Consider the following 14,877-nt stretch of genomic DNA (forward strand, 5'->3'; position numbering starts at 1 on the left):
CTCAAGTAATTGCTTTGCACTCTGTACTGCATGTTCAGCCAGATCATTTAACTGTGGATATTCAGGACTGCTAGTAACATGGACAAAGTCCCACTCTTTAGCAAATCTCTGAAACAATTGACTGGTAAACTGGGTACCATTGTCAGATATAAGTCTATGTGGACTACAATACATTGAGAAGTGATGTTTCAACTTTGTGATGTCAGTACTAGACATTAGGTTAGGTAGCAAATCAATTTCAAACCAATTTGAATAAGAGTCTACCAACACTAAATAATGCAGATTTTTCCACTCAAATATGTCAGTAGCTACAGTAGACCAAGGTAGTTTAGGAATTTGGCTTAGCTTAAGTGGCTCTCTTTACAAATGTGGTTTAATACTATTGCACACTGAACAAGAGGAAGGCACTTTATCAATGTCTTTTGATAGAGAAGGCCAAAATACTAGTCCTCTCTCCCTTCTTTTGCTAGAATCGGTACCTGGGTGGCCATGATGCAAAATCTGGATATATATTCGTGTTATAAGGAAGTAAAAACAGCAACTTTAGGACCTTTGAAAATAATACCCTCTTCCATCAACAACTCAACACGATAAGGAAAGTAAGGTTGTACTTCAGGCGGTACACAAGATTGGCTTGATGGCCACCCGACATTAATGAAGTGTTTGCAAAACTGGATCAGTCATTGTATGATCTCTCAGCTCATCTAGTCTCATGGTAGAAAAATTACACACTTCCATGATATTGAAGTCGAAATTCTCTGCATCATGCTGTTCCATAGTATTTCTGGGCATTCTGGATAAGGTATCAGCCAGATAAAGAAGTTTAATTGTAGTGTAGACCATTTTGAAGTTGTACTTTTGTAATCTGAGCATCATTTTTTGCATTCTTGATGAAGCTGTATGCGTAGGCTTCTTTAAAACAGTGCCTAGAGGTTTATGATCAATCACAATCTGAATAGCTCGGCCATAAATATAATCATGAAACTTAGAACATGTGAAGACAATAGCTAAAAGTTCCTTTTCAATCTGAGCATATTGCATTTCAGTTTGGGTAAGAGTTTGAGACGCATAGGCAGCAGGTCTGCCTTCCTGGAGAATAACTGCACCTAGACCAAACTTTGAAGCATCACAAGAAAAAACAACTGGTTTATTGACATCATAGTATTGAAATGTAGGTGGACTGAAAATTCTATGATGTGAAGTTGTTCTGTCTCGCCGTTCATTCTTTACTGATGGGGTTCGGAGCCGATCCCTCGGCTCTGAGTTGGCACCTACTGCAAAGCTCGAGGATTTCAAGTAGCTTGAGGCCAAGTCCCTATCCCATGATGCACCCTGAGTTACCTCAGATCTAGTTTGCCACTGCAACTGATCGGAGGTTCCTGATAGCTCAGGCCAGTAAAACTTTAAATACTTTACTATTTTACAAATATTGTTGTTAGTTTTTCACTATAGTAGATAGATATTTAGGTTAAATAATCTCTTAAAGCTTTATCTATACAGTTCCCTTCCCTGTATGCTGTTTCCTAGCTGTATATTTGGCCTCGTTTTTCTTATAGACCTATTTAAGTTCTCTGACAAAAAAGTTCTTTATTCAGTGACCTTTTGTCACATACATTGTTAAAATACTACTGTGTGATTACTTAGTGTTAATTCACTTGTTAAAATTCTATGTGTGTGTGCTTGTTAGGTTTAACTTTAGACTTGTGTGCATATATTTAGCCTGTTTTTATAAGGCTTATTAGTAGTGATAGTTAGCCTTAGTTTAAAAAGCTTGTGTGTGTGTGCTGATAGCCTGTTTTTTTTTTTATTAAAAGGCTTATTAGTACTTATACTTAACCTTAGTTTAAAATGCATGTGTGTGTGTCTGTGTGCTTATAGTTAGCCTGTTTTTTATTAGAAGACTAATTGATATTGCTGTTGTTGGATGTGTCCATTTCTGTCATGGCTGATGAAAAGGAAAAACACCCTAAGTCAGGTTTTAAAAAATGCCCTAAATATGGGCAGAAGATGTCTGTTACTGACTGTCCTGTGAATTGTGTCTACTGCTTGGGTGCCTTCCACCTACAAAAAACATGCTGTATATGCCATTCTTTTTCCTCTAGAGTTCTCCAAGAGAAAAAAAGAAAGCTTATTGATAGGGGTTTGTTGAAACCTTCTTTCCAGGAGGCTTTGAGTGACCAGGATGGATCTAGTAAGTCCTCAAAGTCCTCCAAGACTTCTGGAGAATCAAAAACATCTAAAACATCTAAAGATTTTAAAGAAATCTTTCTAAAGAACATCTTTTGGATCTCAGCCTTCTACCTCTTGGGTGTCTCCACCCTTCGATGAGCTGTTGCAGCTGATCTCACGAAGGGAGTGGGAGTCTCTGGATACTATGGAGCCTGTCCCTAGGAGGCCTAATAAGTTCATATCTGCCTCCCTAGATAAATCCTTCTTGAAAAAAGGTGTGCCAGTTGATGCCCTGGTGGTGACAGCAGCCACCAAAAAGGAAATGTCTTAAACTTCATCTATCCATCCTCTTAACACAGACTCCAGGATCATGGATAGATATGGGAAGCGCATGTTTTGTTCAGCGACTTTTGCTCTTCATTCGCTTAACTATTTAACACATTTTACCAGACTACAAAGAGATCTCCTTAAAGAGCTGGGACATACTCTCCAGGGTACAGTAGCTGCATGAGCTACAGACAAAGTTGCTGTCCAGCTTGCTACCCTCAATTCTATAGTGAACTCGTCCATGCGCCTCATTTCATATGCAGCTGATGGAACGAGTAGGGCAGCGGGTACAGGAGCTGCTCTTAGGAGACACTCCTGGATGCATTTGTGTTCCTTCACAGAGCCCTTCAAGTCATCCTTCATGAATACACCCTTGGATGGCTTGTCTGTTTTTGCGCCTAAAGTCAGGGAAACCTTAACCAGGTGTGAGCAGGACGGAAAGACTCTGTCTGCCGTCGGGGTCTGTTTTTCCACCCCTACCAGACCCTAACCCAAGGGTCAAAGGGGAGGAGAAAATGTGGTTCTGAAAAGCCCAAGGAACCTTTCAGGACACATGGTGAACCCCCCCCCCTCCAGGGGCAGAGAAGGGGGCAATAATGGAAGATGCCACCCTCGCAGCAGAGGGGGTCCACAACACCAGGGTGACAGAGATCACTTCTTTGGGAAGCTCTACCAGTGCTCCTGAAAGGAGGCCCAACTGTCCTGCTCTGGAGGCAGTCAGGGGTCGCTTATCTTTGTACCCAGATGCCTGGCTCAAAATAACAAACGACAACTGGGTATAAAGTATTATTTCCAGAGGATACTTCATCCCTTTCGTCACACCCTCTCCACTGACATGGAAAATCCCGGACATTCCATCCAGTTACAGGGAACAAGCAACAGTAGAGGTCCAGACGTTGCTAAGAAAGAGTCATCCAACCAGTCCCAGCAGACAACACAGGATCCGGAACTTACTCAAGATTCTTTTTAGTTCCAAAAAATACAGGGGACTAGAGACCTATATTGGATCTCAGCAGACTAAACAAATCTGTAAAGAAAGAGAAGTTTTGGATGGTCACGCTTCAGTAAATACTTCCCTTCTTAGGGAAAAACAATTGGATGTGCTCGATAGATCTCCAGGATGTGTACTACCACATAAAAATGACTAGGCCATCCAGGGATCATCTGCGCTTTCGGCTGGGAGCCAGTCATTACCAGTTTCGAGCCCTGCCCTTTGGTCTCACTACAGCCCCCTTCAGCAAATGCATGGCAGTGGTCACGGCTCACCTGAGACGTTTAGGATTCCAGGTGTTTCCGTATCTAGACAATTGGCTCCTTACCGCCACCACCAGGCATCAACTCATTCAGGCCAGGGAGTTCACTCTGTCACTCTGCAATCAGCTGGGCATTGCAATAAACTCAGAAAAATCTGCCTTGTCGCCATCGCAGCATATCAGCTTTATTGCAGCAGAACTGGACACCATCACCACCGTGCTAAGACTTCCAGTAGAAAGTGTCTTACTTCTCTGTCAGCATGTCCACATTCTAATATCCAAAAACAAAGCACCAGCATCAGAAATTCTGAAATCGTTAGGTATGATGGCAGCAGCAATTCTAGCCATACAACTAGGTCATATGCACATGCGGATACTACAATGGCTGTTGTTCACTCAATGGTCTTACCAAGAGCTCCCCATGTCTCACATAATGATCACAAATTCCTGCAAAAAGAATCTTCAGTGGTGGTTGACCTCACTTCATGTTACGATAGGATGCCCATTTGTGCTACCCCCTCCAGCGGCCACAGTGACCATGGATGCTTCCCTGATAGGGTGGGGGGGGGCATTTTCAGGGAAAGACAGCCCAAGGCACATGGACTGATCAAGAGACACATCTGCATATCAATGTCCTAAAGATGAGAGCAGTACTTTTGGCATTGCAGTACTTCCAGGACTCTCTTCCTCTGGGTATGATTGCAATTCAGACGGACAACATATCAGTGGTCTGGTATTTGAACAAACAAGAAGGAACCAGATCTTACCCCCCTTTGTCACAAGGCCCTCAGAGTATGACAGTGGGCTATTTCCACCCAAGGTATTACAGAAAGCCAAAGCCCTGGGAAAGACTGTCATTCTAATAGCTCCCTATTTGCCTCGTCAGATTTGGCTCCCCTTCCTTCAACTTCATCTTTTGGAGGACCCCTGGATTCTGGACCCAGTTCCAGACCTTCTCATGCACTCATCAGGGGAACTTCACCCCTCTCTGCGGTCCCTGAAGCTGACAGCTTGGCTGCTCCAATTCCCATCATAGCCAGGTTCCATAACCTTTCCAATGAGGCAAAGCAAATTCTCCTATCATCTCATAAATCCTGTATGAGGAAGCTGTACTTCAGCAAATGGAAATACATTTTCTATATGGGCCTCTAAAAACAATATTGATCCTTACCAAGCTGCTATGGCCACTATTCTAGATTTCTTAACCATGATATTCAGTAAAGGAGCTGCAGCAGCAACAGTCCATGTTCAGCTTGCTGCAATTTCTAACTTTCATCTGGGATGTGAAGGATTGAATATTGTCTCACACATATTATCCAAAGTCTTTCTCAAAGGGACCTTTCATATTAGACCACCTGTGAAATCTCCCTATTCTCCATGGAATCTAAATTTTTTTGCTTTCCCACATAATTATTCCACCATTTGAACCAGCTTCCTCATGTGACCTCAAATTTTTGTCATGGAAAACCATCTTTTTAGTGGCTATTACTTCTGCCCGCAGGGTTCAGAGCTTCAGGCCATATCCATTAAGCCTCCTCATTCGATTTTCCATGCTGACAGAGTCTCACTTTGAACAAACCCCTCTTTCTTACCCAGAGTTTGCACTGAAACTAATCTCAACCAAATTATTGATTTGCCAGTTTTCTTCCCCAACCATTCCAACAATTTAGAGTACATGCTGCACAAACTTGATGTTCACAGACAGCTCAGATTTTATTTGGATAGAACAAAAGATTTCAGGAAATCAGATCAGCTTTTTATTTCATTCTCACATTCCAGGAAGGGTATGTCAGTGGCTAAACTGTCTAAATGGTTATCTGATTGTATCACCTTTGCTTATTCAGCTGCCAATATGCCCTTGTAGCATAAAATTAAAGCTCACTCAACCAGAGCAGTTTCTACATCATCTGCTTTTTCTGCCAGACTTCCTATTGATAACATTTGTGCAGCAGCCACTTGGTCAAAACCTCATACCTCTATCACTCATTACAAAGTTGACAGGGCCTCTAGGGACATGGCCTCCTTTGGATCCACGGTCCTGAGAAATATACTCAAATGAGCCACCCGAGGTTGATGGTGCTTGGGAAGCTACCCATCAGTAAAGAATGAACGGCAAGATAGAACAACTTCACATAAAGAAGGTATGTACTTACCATAACATTCCATGTGGGTTGTTCATCTCACCTTCATTCTTACATCCCTCCCTCCTATCCACTCCTGGGATTTCAGAAGACCGAGATACTAGATCCTTCCTGATCACTCAACCCTTCTATAATTTCTCTCTTATGGAGTTATACAATGACATATGGTATTATTTTATGCAGCAAACAAGATCTGAGGTAACTCCCGGTGCATCGTGGGATAGGGACTTGGCCTCGAGCTATTTGAAATCCTCGAGCTTTGCAGTAGTTGCTGACTCGAAGCCAAGGGATCAGCTCCATACCCCATCAGTAAAGAATGAAGGCGAGATGAACAACTCACATGGAACATTATGGTAAGTACATAACTTCTTTTTTGAGGTTGTCAAATGCTCTCTGGTGCTGCTCCAGCCATGACCAGGCAACATTTTCGCATGTCAGCTCTCTCAAAGGTACTGACAATTCACTGAAATCAGGAATAAACTTGCCCAAATAGTTAACCATACCAGTTAAATGTTGTAGGGCTTGGACGTTTTCTGGAGCTGGCATCTCAAGAATGGCTGTTTGTTTAGATGGGTCAGGTCATAAGCCAGTGTTGGTAAATAGATGACTTACATATGTGACTTCTTGAAGCCTGAATTTATACTTCAGAGGATTGAGCTTCAAGTTCACTTTACGTGCTCTGTCCAGAACTTTTCGGAGGTTTTGGTCATACTCTGCTTCTCTTTTGCCTCCAACCAGCAAATCATCAACAATTATGGCACATGGATAACCCAGAAAAATTTGCTCCATTGCAGACTGAAAGACTTCACTTGCAGAATTTATATCAAAAGGCATCCTAAGGAATCTGTATCTGCCAAAATGGGGTACTAAATGTAGTCAGTAGTGAAGATTTGCAATCGAGCATCATTTGCAAAAATGAATTCTTTGCATGTAAGACAGAAAAAAACAGTGGCATTTGGCATCAGGGCAGCGACCTCCTCAACTGTATGCAGAGTATGATGGGGGTCTCTCTAATGCTCTGTTCAAGTCTCTTGGATGAATGCATATTCTGATTTTATCTGAACTCTTTTTATGAGCCGCCACCATGGCAGACACCTACTCTGTTGGTTCTGTGACTGGACAAACCACACCTTGCTGCACCATCTTATCTAACTGGACCTTGACCTTGTTCTGCATAGCTATTGGAATTCTCCTTGCTGATCTGACCACTGGATTGACCTCTGGGTCTATTTTCATGGAGTACACAACTGGAGTTTGCCCAAGTTGTCAACGAAAACATCAGCATACTCTGAGAAAATGGTATCGGTGAAACTGGAGCTAGCACATGTGCTTACATGGACTTCTCTGGTAAAAGATAGCAGTTTCATTCTCAAACTGTCTCTGAGACTTAATAATGACTGTGCAGGTCTTCAAACTATTTAGAATTGCAAACAGTAACTGTTTCCAGCTGAAAAAACATGAAAGCATTACTAAGTCTTCGGTTAGAATTTCTTCTCCTCCATAAGCAACAAGTTTCTCACAATTGGTTAAATTAAGTTCCTCTCCTGGTCTCACCTTAGCAAATGTTTCTGCTGACATAACATTACACTTTGAACCAGTGTCTACTTTGACCTCTGTAGGTCTACAATTAATCAGGACAGTGTAGAACTCTTTATTTTTTGACAACAAATCTATTGCATTAACTTTTTCACCAACTACTGATGCACCATCTACATAAAAAGTAGGGTTGCAGCTTTCTAAATGATCAACTTGCTTTTTTGAGTGACCATTCTTTACAGCTGAATGGGGCTTGCTTGATTTGCAAAACTTTTGAAAGTGGTTCAATTTTTTTAAACTTGTGACATTACTGACCAAATGCTAAACACTTTTCTCTTTTAGACTTAGGATTGACACCACAATTACAACAGTTGACAATAAAGCTTGACTTAGGTTTTGCTGATTCACCATTGTTCTGCACTGAGCATATCTGTTTTACTGAGCTAGTCTTGGAGCTTCCTGGAAGGTTATAGGGTTTCCCTGTGAAGCCTGCAGGGGCTGCAGCTGCCATGTCCTTAGGCCTGTTTCTTCTAACCATGTGTTGCATGCTGTCTACGTTTGCTCTGGAGCCTGCTGAAACCATCCTTTTGTCACTTGTAAGCATACTTGTGCACCTTTCTGTGAGCTCATGGATTTGACAAATCACTATAGTCTTGCTCAACATTAAATCACTATCATGAAGCAAAATCTTTTTCACAGAAGCACTACTGACACCACACACAAGCCTGTCCTTTATTAACTCATCTTTCAAGTCACCAAATCTGCACGTTTTAGCTTTGTATCTCAGGTCAGTGATATAAGCTGCAAAAGTTTCTCCTGGCTTTTGGTCTCTTGTGCAAAATAAATGCCTCTGAAAAGTAACATTTGTCTGGGGGTTGCACTTTTCTGTGAATTTACGCTTCAGACACTCAGGGTCCTCCCTTGACTCAGCCAGTACAATAATTTGGTGGTTTCCCCTACTCTCCCATATATACTGCTGGTGCATACACAAATAACGCCCCCTTTCATTGCTCTCAGACTATGCTAAGTTAAGAAAAATTAATGCCCTTGTACCTGCATCTTTATCTGAAAAAGCTGCTTATATAAAGATGTCATATGCCTGCTCAAATACTCTCCAATTCTCTGCAATATTATGGTCAAATACAAGTGGACTGTGTCTGCAAAGTGCCTCTGCCATATCAACATGCACACTAGTGAAGGCTCTTCTATTTTTGCACGAACATGCACACATATGTATGCCCAGAATTTATGCCAGTACTTGTAACTATGCCCACTAGCACAATAACCTTCTGAAACAACTGTACTTTGCAAAATAAGTTTTCGTAGCACAAGAACACTCTTGAAATCACTGTTCTTTATGAAATTACACCTTATCAGTGTAAGAAACACTTTGAAATAATTGCACTTTGTGAATAAACTGTATATGGCAGCAGAAGTTCAGAGTAAGAAACACTTAAAACTGATTGCACATGCGAATGAACTATATAGAGTACACACAAAGAAATGCAAATACATGGCTGGATGACCTTCACTTCACTTTAATTCAAGCTACACAGTATCAGTAAGAGCTTTCATCTCCCAATAACAATCATAGTAAGAGACTTCTTCAGACTGAAATACTTCTCACATCAAACACTTTAAATACACCTTACAAAGCACATGATATAGCACACGATTCCTACTAAATATATTCACTTAAAAAGACATATACACTTAAAACAGCCTAACACTTACCTCCTAATGTTTTAATCCCCTTTCTTTTTTAAATACATAGTAAATTCTTCCCTGTTGTTTAGTCCAGGTGGAAAACATGCATTTAATTTAACCTGCCAGCAATATTCTAGCCAGCCAAGTTCTCCTATATTCTCAATATTAGTGGTGTTTACCAGGGCTTCTAATACTAGAAATTTGTAATCTACCTTACAAGGGCCACTTTTATAGTGCTTACACATGGCACTTTTTGTATCTCCTATATTAATAGCATATTTGTGTTTGTATATCCTTCTATTAAGTTCCTTTGTTGTTCTCCATACATAGAAACTTTTGCACTCAGTGCAAATTATAAGATAAATCACATTCTTTGATTTACAATTAAATAAACCGGGTATTTTAATTTTATTTTTACCTATTGTTATTTCATTACCATCAGTATATAACAAATTACACGTTACACTTGTAACATTTAATGATACCACTTCTATATTCAGTTAGATTATTTTTACTTAATTTACCCTGGAAATAATTTTTAAAACATTTTGCTTTCTTTTGGACAAAAATAGGGTTAACTCATATTTTGCTAGTCAATTCACTATTAGCCTTAAACAATGGGTTATTTATAAGAACATTTTTTATGGCTTGAGAGTCTGCACTATTTTATATAGCCATTGCCCTTTACCTCGACCTATACCAATAACTTTTCTTATAATAACAAAGGACAGTCAAAAAACGGGTATTTCAAGGGTCGACAGTGCAAAACGAATTGGAAGAAAACACAACAAATGTGGAGGACATATGTACTGTGAACTTCAAACTCATTAATCTAAGCAAACATGTGTTAACTAAGGAAGAATGTACAGTGTTGAGTAAAGGATGGAATTTTGCACCATCTCAGAGGGCGAACAAATTAAACATTATAAATGATCTAAGAGATTATGTTCGTTTATTGTCTGTGTTATTTGATAAAAAGGAAGTTAGTAAATGTGAATTTTATAAACCTAGCTGTTTCAGTCCTCCATCAGTAAAAGAGTTAGAAATGTTTTTTTAATATTTATGAAATTCAAATCATTGACATTTTAGATAAAAAAGTTGATTATAAGTACTATAACATGTCTCAAATGGAAAAAACTTGCTTTGATGAATTTTTTTAAAAAATTACAATATTTTGTGTATGAAGGCAGACAAAGGGGGTACATTGGTTGTGCTTGATAGGGATGTATATGAATGTAAAATGAATGAGCTCTTACAGGATGAAATATTTTATAAAAATATTACTATGAAAGAAGTTAAAAAGGTTATGCTATGATTGACTCATGTATAGAAGAATGTTTTTTGGCTGGAAGAATAGATGAAAATATAAGACAGTTTTTGACCAACACCAACCCAAAAATTAGTAAAATATATGGAATCCCTAAAGTACACAATAATTTAAATGACCCCCCATTAAGACCCATTGTAGCTAGTGCTAACAGTAAAACAGAAGGGTTGTCAGTCTTTGTTGACAAACATTTACAAAAGGCAGTGCAGAGCATACATCAAAGATAGTTTTGATTTCATTAAGAAAATAGAGGAAGTTATGGTAGATGAATCACATATCTTAGTGACATTAGATGTAAAGTCGCTTTATACTATACCTAACATAGAAGGAATAGAGATGGTTAGTTTGGAATTATTAAGAACTAGACAAGTTACAAACAATATGATTGGGTTATTAATGGAGATGATTGAGTTAGTTAGCTGATTGTGATAGGGGCAACCCGTTTAGTAACAACAATAATCAAGTTAGGTTTGAGAACAATGGCAGGAAGGTGGGCAAGCGGAAGAGACCTAGGTCGATCCTAAAAAGACCCACCTCATCTAGCTATGATACATCTAGGGAAGAATCCTCATCAGCGACTGACCCTGACACACACAGCACACCTCCGACTCCCCATTGTCCAAAAGCAGTAACACACAAACCCTTTAGGGTGAGATGGAGGAGGGGAAGGAGGAAACATTCCAAGAGTGGAAAATATGGAGGGACTACTCAAATTGATAATTCAGAAATAATTACTAACAACAATGTGTTGAACATTTCTACAGTACCTCTGTCAAATATCCAAATAAAAATATTGAATAAAGGCTTGAATTTTATACCTGGCTTCTTTGTCTCCGAAGATGGTCTTGCACAGGATATTATATCCTTTTGTAGATTGCTTAACCTAAGGTTATTTTTTCAATCCTCTGACAATGTTGAACATGAGGGGGGTTTCAAATATCACAAATCAAATTTTATAACCCCTATGGATCCTAATGTACAAATCTTTCAAACATCTATTCTAAAGGATTTACATTTTCATTCAAGGGGATTCCAATGCAGGGGCAGCTCGTGCTATAGGACTGCAGGACTGCAGCCCCCCACCTATAAAAAGAATAAAATAATTACGTCTCCCTCACTGTAGGAAAAAATTAATAAAATTCACAATTCCCGGAACTCCATGCATGCATGCTTAGTTCCTGAACTCCAGACTGCTCTTTTAGGCAGTCCGGCTAGGGAAGGAAGGGAACTCCACCCTGCCAGCCCTGAATTCTGTGTGGTGCATTGCCCATGTCTCGTGGGGAAACCCAGAACAGCTTGCACAGGCTGTTATGGAGGACAGACAAGTGATCGGGCAGAATCAGGCCGCTACAGAGGATTTTGTGTGTATGTGTGTGTGTGTGTGTGTGTGTGTGTGTGTGTGTGTGTGTGTGTGTGTGTGTGTGTGTAAAATGCCCCAGTTGCTACATGGTGTTGGGCCCAACTGGCAAGAGCCTGAATTCCCTATCCACCACCATTTGTAAAACATTTGCAGATTTTTGCCTCATATTTGTTCCTCATAAAATCTGTGGTTTCTGTATTTTTGTTACTTAACACAGCCAGTAGTGCAGTGGTATCATTGTTGCCTGACAGCTACAGGTTGTTTTGATTCTTGGCTGGGGTGCCTTCTGTGTGGAGTCTGCATGTCCTCCCTGTGTTTGTGTGGGTTTGCTCTGGTGTCCTCAGTGTATTCCCCCATTATTGGCTTCATCCAGGTTTTTTGTGCCAAGGTTGAGAGCTATTGTGATAACTGAACTCACTGAATATGTTTGGGGGCTGTATTCCCCCATTATTGACTTTGTTCAGGTACTTTGTGCTAAGATGTTGACAGCTATGGTGAGAACTGAATTCATTCAATGGTAGCCATTTAAGTTTTTCAGTCCTTCTTTTGCTGCACAGCAGTGAAAATGGTGGCACACAGCATTTTATTAAGTGGGTGGTCCAACAGCATTTAATTTCCAAATTTCCACAATCCCTTTAAAAATGTTTTTAAAATGTGTCACTGTTTTTTGATTTTTTGCCACACACACACACATTTACATTTGGCAAAGTTCAGGAGGATGCCAAAGTTCAAGTCTTTAGCTTTAGTGGAAGCTGAATTAGATAAGACAAGAGTTTAGCTGCTGCAGAAAAGTTGCTCCGTTTACTGCTTATATTTTGTCTGCTTGTACAATACTTCTGTTTCTTTTATGCATTTGCTTTGCAGAAGGCTCCCTGCAGGTGGTGATGCAGGTATATTGTACTGTATTGTAAAGTGGTATTGTGGGGCAGTTGGTTTTTGGAAGATTCTTTTGGTGAATGACCCTATATCAATAGTTTGCCATTCATTCCCATTTATTTAATACTAGCTTATTATTTTTTTAATGCAAATTTAGCAATTTATTCCTCAAGTATTCCAGGCACTTTATTTGTGATGAAAACAATGAAATATAAAGTTGTTTGCCAGTAACTCAGCTAGCAGCAACCTACAATTTTCCTTTAATGTGGGAATAATTATTTATTTGATGACTTTACTTTGAGATTGCGAGCATTCTTATACTGTGTTGTGAACTGCAGACGTTTGAGTAGACTTTTATGATATAAATGTTCCGAATTGGGCAGTTTTGTCATTATTGGTGCATGCATTTTGTTTCATTGTTTACTGGAAAAATGTTCAAAACAAATTTAAAATGCCCTCTAACAACTGTACTATATTGTACAAGGAATATAATTTAATACAATCAGGAAAGTGTATCAAAGACCATGTGTATGTTTCATGGGCAAGGGGGTCTGTGATTTGAAAACAGCCCAAAGTTAATCTTTGTCTGCCACTGGCAAAATGTATTTTCTTTGAATGTGGGTTTCAGTGCTGTTTCAATGAATGTGAGTTTCAAGGGCAGAGAAGTTTTAATGCTAAGTCTGTTTTCATTGTGAGACTGCATTGCTTTGTTTAGCAGATGTCTTAGTGTTTGTGCTGTAAAATGCAAAATAAAACTTTCAAATGAAGACCAAATCATTGTAGAAGTAAAGCAGTATGCACATTAGTGTTTATGGTAAATGGGGTGAAATAGCCAAGTATTGATTCAATGGAATGGCTGCAAGGTGGAGGCTTCATTCGACCATTGTGAGGAGGAAGGGCAGCAAACTCAAAGACAGCCCCGGCTGAACTATACCTCTCAACTGTCCAGATTTTCACAGAATGAATAGATTTTTGCTTCTTATTTTTGGTTTGTTACTCATAAAATGTGTAGTTTTCTGGCAAATAATTTAGGAATTAAGTCACTAAATAATGACAGACACTGAGTTTCAGACTTCGTAACCTTCAGAAAAATGCATGCTAAAGCAAGACCTATTATTCTATCAATTGTCTCAGTTTATACAACAATTTATAGTACTGTTTATAAGTTCCCGCAGTATATTTGGCCTTGTCCAGATTTCCGCATTAACAGGTTGAGAGGTACATGCAAATAAATTGCTTTATAGAATTAGGCATATCCAAACCTCTCAACTGTCCTCGATTTTGGCTCAAAATGTTGCTCTTCCCCTAATAATCCCACCGCAAAATGGCAATTTTGGAAGAAAACGTGGAGGGCTTACAATTAAGAAATAACTGTAATAATCAGAGTTATAGATTACTTTTATTTCAGAATTGCATGTAGATTCTTTTATTTTGTCAGCTGCTCAAGTTAGCAGTACTAATATTAAAAAAGTGTCCCTTTGACAGGTTCCCAGCTGTATTGTGTGGCTATTTTATATTTTTTGTGTCGCATTTTCAGTCCATTTTTCATAAAATTGTGTTTTTTTGGCAAATTAGTGGCAAATCATTAAAGACTGAAGTTAGAAAATGACAGACATTTCAGTTTCAGATTTTGTACCTTTCAGAAAATTCATACTAATGCAAGACCTATTAGTCTATTATCTTTCTGAGTTTATAAGAGCAGTATTTAAAAATTGTCCTTATTTTTGGGCCTTTGTCCCACTTCTATTTATGGCTCTGTCCATATTTCTTGTTCTGAGGTTGAGAGGTATGACAAATGTGTCAGGGCCATCACAGTCAGCCAGAGACATTTCAAATTGTGACATACTTTTGTTGCACTCCATTCCCCCGTGTAGTGAATCTGGATGTGTCCAAGCAAGGCAAGGAGCAGTTATGCAGTGTAAATGTGCAGAGTATTCCCCCATCCAAGGTAGACACAAGTGCTACTTTTATTCTGTCCTTGATTTTGCAGAATGTTCTGGTTTCTGTCATATTTTATACTGTTGATTTATGCTTATTATTACTCAGAAAGTGTCTGTTGCTCTGTGTTTAAGTAGCAATGCTTTAATGACGATCAGGTAAGCTTGTCTGAGATTGTAGGATGCAAGTAAGCTTTAATAAGCATACTGTTAAAGAACTGCTAACATTGAAAGCCTTTATGTT

At 39.3% G+C, this 14,877-nt stretch overlaps 1 protein-coding gene across 1 annotated transcript in view; it reads left to right on the top strand.

Annotated features, from left to right (window-relative positions):
* Window positions 1–14,877, top strand: part of LOC122794924 (probable ATP-dependent RNA helicase DDX60) — a 3,096,781-nt gene that overhangs the window by 1,862,004 nt on the left and 1,219,900 nt on the right. The window lies entirely within an intron of this gene.

This window comes from Protopterus annectens, chromosome 2.part1, assembly GCF_019279795.1.
Source record: "Protopterus annectens isolate FY-2018-M chromosome 2.part1, PAN1.0, whole genome shotgun sequence".
In the NCBI taxonomy this organism is placed as follows: Eukaryota; Metazoa; Chordata; order Ceratodontiformes; family Protopteridae; genus Protopterus; species Protopterus annectens.